The following is a 7,879-nucleotide window of genomic DNA, read 5'->3' on the forward strand; positions in this document are numbered from 1 at the left end:
AGAAAAAAGGAAGCTGCAGACATCATGGGATTGTAGGACTGTCATAAGAGGTCGCCTGTCAAAAATGTGTCACAGGAAACCTATACCTGCCTAATGTTTCTATCATTCGGGTTGCTTCTTCCAGACACAGTGGTTTATCAAAGGCTCTGCTTATCCAGTACAGAATTCTATAACTTCTGAGTGTAAAAGACCCATCTAGGTCACAGCTGATAATCCCCCTCTCAGGACAACATCCTCCAAGAATGGGAAACTCACTCCCCAAAAAACAAAGCAACCTGTTTCACTGTGAACCAGTTCTAAACACATAAGATTTCCTCCTGGTGAACTGAAGTCTGTCTCCCTATCATTTTCATCCATTGATTATTGTTGTTAAGTGCCATCAAGGCAGTTCCAACTCATAGTGACCCTGTATAGAGTTTTTGAGGCTTTAAATCTTTCTAGGAGCAGACAGCCTCATCTTTCTCAGAACAGCTGGTGGGCTCAAACCACAGACCTTGTGATTCACAGTCCAGAGCTCATCCTATGGAGCCAGATGGTATTTGTTAAGCACCCTTCCAGGTATTAGGTATACAGTGGCATTCAAATAAGGCAAGTTCCTGTTAAACCAAACTCATTGTCATTGAGACCATGCTGACTCATGCTGACACTGTCTCCAGAGTAATAATTGCTCCACAGGTTTCCAAGGCAGTAGGTGCGGCAGCGTAAGACAAGCACTGAACTGCAAGGTCAGTTTGAACCACAAGGTCAGAGGTTCAAACTCACCAGCTACTCCTCAGAAACTCTGTGCAGGGTCTCCATGGGTCAGAACCAACTTGATAGTACTTCACAACAATAATCTTTATGGAGATTTATGGACAGATTGCCACATGGTTTTCCATGGAGTAGCTCGTGGGCTTGAACTGTGGACCTTTTGGGTAGAAGCCTAATGCATAACTGCTGCTTCCTATGGAAAAAAAAAAAAAAACCCCAATAAATTAGCAAGCTCAGTTCAGACAGGATCAAGACGGGCTGAAGTGATAATCACTGAGGTGGGGGATGCGGCAAGCCTACTTTAGATGGGGGTTCAGGGAAGAGCCTACCAAGAAAGGATCATAAAGCTGATGAGTCAGTCTCTACCAGAAGCACAACTGTTCCAAGCCCAGGAAACAGTCAGAGTAAAATCCCTAAAGTGAGAATGAGCTTGGAATATTCCAGAAACTAAAAGGAGGCCAGTGGGACAGGAATTCTATATAAAGGAGGAAGTGGTAGGAAACAAGGCCAGAGAAGTAGCTTGGAGCAGGTCATAGAAGTAGAGGATTCCCAACCTGCCCTCTGCAACAAAATGCAGATTCCTGGGTTTTGCCTCCCTTCGACTCTAATCCCATCGGCACATCGTGAGTCCAAGCATTGGTATTTTTCAAAACTCCTGGTGATTCTCATATTCAGCCAATTTTGAGAAACATGTATGCGACTCATTTTATTCTTGAAGTAATGGAAAGCCATCAAAAATTTTAGTTCATTGGAAGGTCTAATTCCTTTGCTATATGACACCTTTGTCTTCAAACATTTAAAAGCAGTCCTTGCCTGACGTTCCCACTCCAGTTCTCCCTCCTCTTCTTCTCTGTTTTCTCTTCTTCAACATGAACATCACCAGTTCCTTGCATGCAATTGGTTTAATAAACATTTATTTCAGACCTAGCAGAAAAGTCTGAAAGTAGAACAAAGTAGACCACTTCACGATGCTGGAATAGGATCACACACATTTGTTCTGTTAGATTAGCTAGTTCAGTGGCTCTCAATCTTTTCTTCTGCCCTGTGAGACTTAGACCACATCCAGCTGCCTTCTTCTCCTTGGCACAGCTCAATGTCCACAGAAGGACAGACTCCAACACTGCCCCCTTCCCGTCCCACAGGTTCTCCTCTGCGCTCTCACCAGTGGAGAACCACAGAGTTAACTGGGACCTGGAAGAAATCCAAATGCTTAGATCATTTGGAGGTGGGAAAGAGAAATGGTTGTAGGACTCACTAAGAGAATGTGTTCAGCCTCCCTTACCTGCTGTCCCTGCTGGGGTGAGTCTCTGCCTTGGGATTATTGGGGGCAGAAGTTGTTCAAACCTTCTCGCACTGCAATTTCAACCCAGAGGATCCTTGCTTCCAGCTCTAAGGCATTTCTGAAAAGCTCTTCTCAAAGCGGACACTAAGGCAATATACTAAGTGTTGCCTGATGCTGTTTCCTGTCTAGAGATTGGCAAGAATCCTCACTGAACACAAAAGCAATGAAAGCCAAAATCCTGAGCAACATATGACAAAGCTGTGAGAAATAGGGCTGGCTGCCTCCTGCCCGTGTCCTCACATGTTGTCATTGAGTTGATTCTGACTCATGTGAATGTGCAGAGTAGAACTCACTGCTCCTTTAGGCTGTGATCCTTCGGGAGAAGAACACCAGACCTATCTTCCCAGATGCCTCTGCGTGGGCTCGAAGTGGCTCACTTAACCTTTTGGATTACCCAGGGACACCTTCATATGTATTGCCGTTGCTGTTGTTAACTGTTGTCGAGTCAGTTCTTACTCATAGATACCCTGTCTAGGGTTTCCAAGGAGAGGTTGGTGGGTGTGAACCACCGATCTTGTGATCTTGTTGTTCAACACCACACCAGGACTCTTTCACATGTATATGTATAAGTATATGTTGTTATGTGCCAACCCTGTACAGGGTTTCCGAGGCTGTAAATCTTTACAGGAACAGAAAGCCTCATCTTTCTCCCACAGAACAACTGGTAGTTTCGAACTGCTGATCATGCGGTTTGCAGCCCAATTCATGTATATAGGCCTTTATACTATGTGTTCTTCCTCATTGTCCAAGTCCAAAACAGAACTCATTCTAGAAGAATTCATGATATTCATATTTATTTTAAAGGTCCTCATGCTATCTCATCGTATGTTTTATACTCGTATGTTATTCTTATGTGCCGCAGAGTTGGTTCTGACTCATTGCAACTCAGTATAGAGTTTCCAAGGAATGCATGGTGGCTTTGAACCACTGACCTTGTGTTTAACAGTCCAGTGTTTATCTTACAGTGCCACACTAGGATCAGTCCAGTGCTTAGCCTACAGTGCCACGCCAAGACTAGTATAGCAATGAGAATATCATTGGAATGAGGGCTAACATTGTCAACATCAGGTGGATCTTGACTGAAAGCAGAGAATACCAGAAAGATGTTTACCTGTGCTTTATTGGCTATGCAAAGGCTTTCAACTGTGTGGATCATGACAAGCTATGGATAGCGTTGTGAATAACGGGTATTCCAGAACACTAAAATGTGCTCATGAGGAACTTGCACATAGGCCAAGAGGCAGAGTACACAGACCAACACTACAAGGGGGCACTGAATGGTTTAAAATCGGAAAAGGTGTGTGCCAGGGCTGTCTTCTTTCACCATACTTATTCAACCTGTATACTGAACAAATAAATAATCCAGGAAGCTGGATCATATGAAGAAGAACGTAACATCAGGATTGGAGGAAGACTCATTAACAACCTGCACTGTACAGATGATACAACCTTGCTTACTGAAAGTCAAGAGAATTTAAAACACTTACTGATAAAGATCAAAGACCACAGTGTTCGTCACGGGTTGCATGTCAATGTAAAGAAAACAAAAACCTTCACAACTGGGTCATGATAAATGGAGAAAAGATTGAAGTTGTCAAAGATTTCATTTTGCTTGGACCCACTATCAACCTTCATGGAATCAGCAGTCAAGAAATCAAATGACAGATTACATTAGGCAAATCTGCTGCGTAAGACCTCTTCAAAGTGTTCTAGAGTAAAAGTCTGAGGACTAAGGTTTGCCTGACCCAAACCATGATGTTTTTAAAAGCCTCATATTCATGTGAAAGTTGGACAACAGATAAAGAAGACCGTAGAGAATTGATGCATTTGCATTATGATGTTGAAGAAGAAGAATATTAAAAGTGCCTTGGACATTCAGAAAAACAAACAAATCTGTGTTGGAAGAAATACAGCCAGAAGGCTTCCTAGAAGCCAGGATGGGGAGATTTCATCTCTCATGCTTTGGACATGTTATCAGGAGGGACCAGTCCCTAGAGGACATCATGCTTAATAAAGTGGAGAGTCAGTGGAAAAGAGGAAGACCCCCCAATGAAATGGAGTGGCACAGTGGCAGCAGCAATGGGTTTCAAGCACAACAATTGTGAGGATGAAACAGGACAGGGCAGTTTCGTTCTGTTGTGCACAGAGTCACAATGAGTCAGAACAGACTCGCAACTTTAAAGGTTACTTAAGATCTGGATCTATTATAGTTCACATATCATACCTGTAGCTAAGAATTTTGCATATTACCTGTCTACCTCAGAGCATATGCTATTGTTGTTGTTAAGTGCCTTTGAGCTGTTTCCAGCTCATAGCAATCTTGTATAGGGTTTCTGAGGAGCTACTGGAGGGTTTAAACCACCACCTTGTGGTTCAAATCAACTTTACGTTCCAGTGTTTATCCTAGAGAGCCACACCAGGACTCCACTGAACTAAAATACAGCAATGGACTAGCCATTCTAAGACTCACAACTATGAATGATGATACTAGGTTGTGTCTCTAGTTTCCAATGATCATTGTTTTTGAAGTCACAAATTGACTTTTAATGGATCTACAAATAAAAACTACACAAAGCACATTAATAACAGTTGTTGCTCCTAGTCTGTTACTGTCTTATTTTGGATAGCTTGAGGAGTTAGGTTAACTGTTTATTTTTATGACTTAACTTCACCCACAGTATTAGAAAAAAACCAAGGTGTTATAGCTGTTTAGATCAAATGCTTGGCTAACATCCATATCCAGTCCCTTACATTCCATATTTCTTCTTCAACTCTTCTATTTTGTCTACGTAAGCTTTCATGGTGAGTAGAATCTTCCTTGGAGGTTCCTTTAAGCTCATCCAATGCATCCCACTTGGCCTTTCCTGGGAAGTCCAATATCCCAGGCCATTCTGTGTTTCTATCACCCACGATTGCTTGTTTATAGCAACTGTAGATGAATAACATCTCATCATCAGCTGATTTGGACTTGAGGTGCTTAACCTCTTCGACAGCTTTGTCAAACTCAGTCTGAGACATGCTAGCAGGGTGGCAAGGATTCCAGAGAGCCCTTGGGTGAAATGAGAAGGAAAAGGCAGCTCACATTGGGCCCAATGATCTTTTATTCAGTTTTCACCCTGCTCCATAGAGGTGAGCACTTGAAAACTCAGTTTATACGGTGGTCTTCCCCCCTCCACCACCATCACCAATCACAATTGCTTAGTCTTTGGTAGAAGCTGGTCAAAGTTCCTTCTCTAGGAATCAGGCTAAATACCAAGAAGAAAGTGGATCCCTTTTCTTCCTTGTTGCTCTCTTTAGCACAAACACATGCATGCTCTTTCTCTCTCTGCCCCTCTCCCTTTCTCCTTCTTTCTGTCTCTCTCACTCGCTCTTTTTAATGTGAAAACCTTGAGAACTATCAGATTCCATATTGTAGGATCTGAAAATTGGTAAACTGAACAAGGCTAACTGCAGTGAAATTACAGTTAATCTGTAATTTACTTCAAATGATATTTACCTGCATGAAATGGCCAACACATGACCAGTTTAAAATAGGCCATGATACATAAAGTTGACTAGAGTGTATTTCTAGTTGAGTTATATAGAATTTATAATGCTATTGTAGTCTTCAGTAGTCTCTGATAATTAATTTGCGTTTGTTATTGTTTACTTTTTTCTACAGAAGTAAACTATATGGAGCCTCTGAAGACTTTTTTTTCTTTTATATGTTTTCATACAGACATGGTGCACCTGAGACAGGTAGGAACATCAATTGGCCTTTGGAGAGGGATTTGTTAACCAAAATGCTATTCAATAGTTGTTCAAAATGTTGTTCTATGTACTAGAACCTCAAAAATGGACCCAAAGGGAGATCCAAATCCATTTCAAATGAACATTAATTAGAAGCCACAGTAAACACGTATTATAATGACTTATATGATTATAATGAAACGTGCAAAGACCAGGAGTTAGAAAATCAAAAGGCAGGAATATACTTAGCATTCCTCAAGCTGAAAGAAAGAACCAAAGAAAAAAATTCAAGACTCGACTTGAAATACTGAAGGATTCTATGGGTCCTGGCGTGGTACTGTACTTAACTGCATGGTTGGTTTGAACTGCAAAGTAGGTTATTCAAACTCACCAGCTGCTCCTCAGAAACCCTATCTAGGGTTGCTATGAGTCAGAACTGCCTTGATGGCACTTAGCAACAACAACATGGGTAAAGTACTGAATTATGTACAAAGCATTGAAAGAAGATGGAAGGAATACACAGAGCTACTGTACCAAACAGAAATGGTCAGTGTTCAACCATTTCAAGAGGTAGCATATGATCACAAGTCAATGATACTGAAGGAAGAAGTCCAAGGTGTACTGAAGGCATTGGCAAAGAACAAGGCTATGGCATTGACGGAATACAAATTGAAATCTTTCAACAAATTAATGCAACTCTGGGAGCACTCACTCATATGTGTCAAGAAACTGAGAAGACAGCTACCTAGCCAACTGATTGGAAGAGATCCATATTTGTGCTCATTCCAAAATGAGGTGGCCCAACAGATTGTGGAATCATTGAATAATATCATCAATACCACATGCAAGTAAAATTTTGCTTGAGAGAATTGAAAAAGGGCTGCAAGAACACATCACGACATTCAAGCCAGATTCACACGAGGACATGGAACGAGGGATATCATTGCTGACGTCAGATGGATCTTGGCTGAAACAAAGAATACCAGAAAGATATTTACCTTTATTGATTCTTCATAGGATTTCCACTGTGTGGATTGTGACAAACTATAAATAACATTGCAAAGAATGAGTATTCCAGAACACTTAATTGTACTCACGAGGGACCTATATGTAGTCCACCAGGTAGTGGACCGAGCAGAACAAGGGGATGCTGAATGGTTTAAAATCAGGAAATGTGTGCATTGGGGTTGTATCCTGTCACCACACTTATTCACTCTGTAAACTGAGCAAATAATCTGAGAAGTTGGATTATATGAAGAAGAATGTGGCATCAGGATTTGACAAAAACTCATTGTTATAACAACCTTCAATATACACAAGATACAACCTTGCTTGCTGAAAGTGAAGAGAACTTGATAAACTTACTGATGAAGATCAAAGACCACAGCCTTCAGTATGGATTGCACCTCAATGTAAAGAAAACAAAAATCCTCACAGCCTGACCAATAAATAACATCATGATAAATGGCACCTGAGACAGGTAGATTGAAGTTGTCAAAGACTTCGTCTTGCTTGGATCCACTATCAACATGCACTGAAGCAGCATTCAAGAAATGAAATGATGTATTGCATTAGGCATATCTGCTGCACAAGTCCTCTTTTAAGTGTTCAAGAGCAAAGATGTTAGTTTGAGGACTAAGGGAAGCCTGACCCAGGCCATCGTATTTTCAATAACCTCATGTGCATATGAAAGTTGGACAATGAATGAATAAGATGTAGAAGAATTGATGCATTTGAGTTATGGTGTTGGATGGAAAAGAAAAAACTACCTTGTCCCCCTTCCAAGACTAAGACTCAACGGAAATGCACGCTCTGATTGGTGACCACACACATCACGGATGGGGAGAAGTGGGGTAAAAGCAGCAATGAAGCGGCATGCTAAGCGCCACGATGTTCAGTGGATTTCTGTGGACCCAGTTGGGGACCTGGTTGGCAAGCAGTGTGAGAGACCTGGGGACTCTTGGGCCCAGAGTCAGTGGTGTGGCCACGGAGGACTCGAGAGGAGAGTGGAGCTACCTGCTGATGGGAAGAGAGGGCATGTGCACAGAAGCGCCCACA

General features: G+C 41.8%; 1 pseudogene; it reads right to left on the reverse strand.

The window, feature by feature from the left end:
• Positions 1–4,839: 4,839 nt before the first annotated feature.
• Positions 4,840–5,110, reverse strand: LOC102841417 (annotated as a pseudogene).
• Positions 5,111–7,879: the final 2,769 nt, after the last annotated feature.

This window comes from Chrysochloris asiatica, unplaced genomic scaffold (assembly GCF_000296735.1).
Source record: "Chrysochloris asiatica unplaced genomic scaffold, ChrAsi1.0 scaffold00023, whole genome shotgun sequence".
In the NCBI taxonomy this organism is placed as follows: domain Eukaryota; kingdom Metazoa; phylum Chordata; class Mammalia; order Afrosoricida; family Chrysochloridae; genus Chrysochloris; species Chrysochloris asiatica.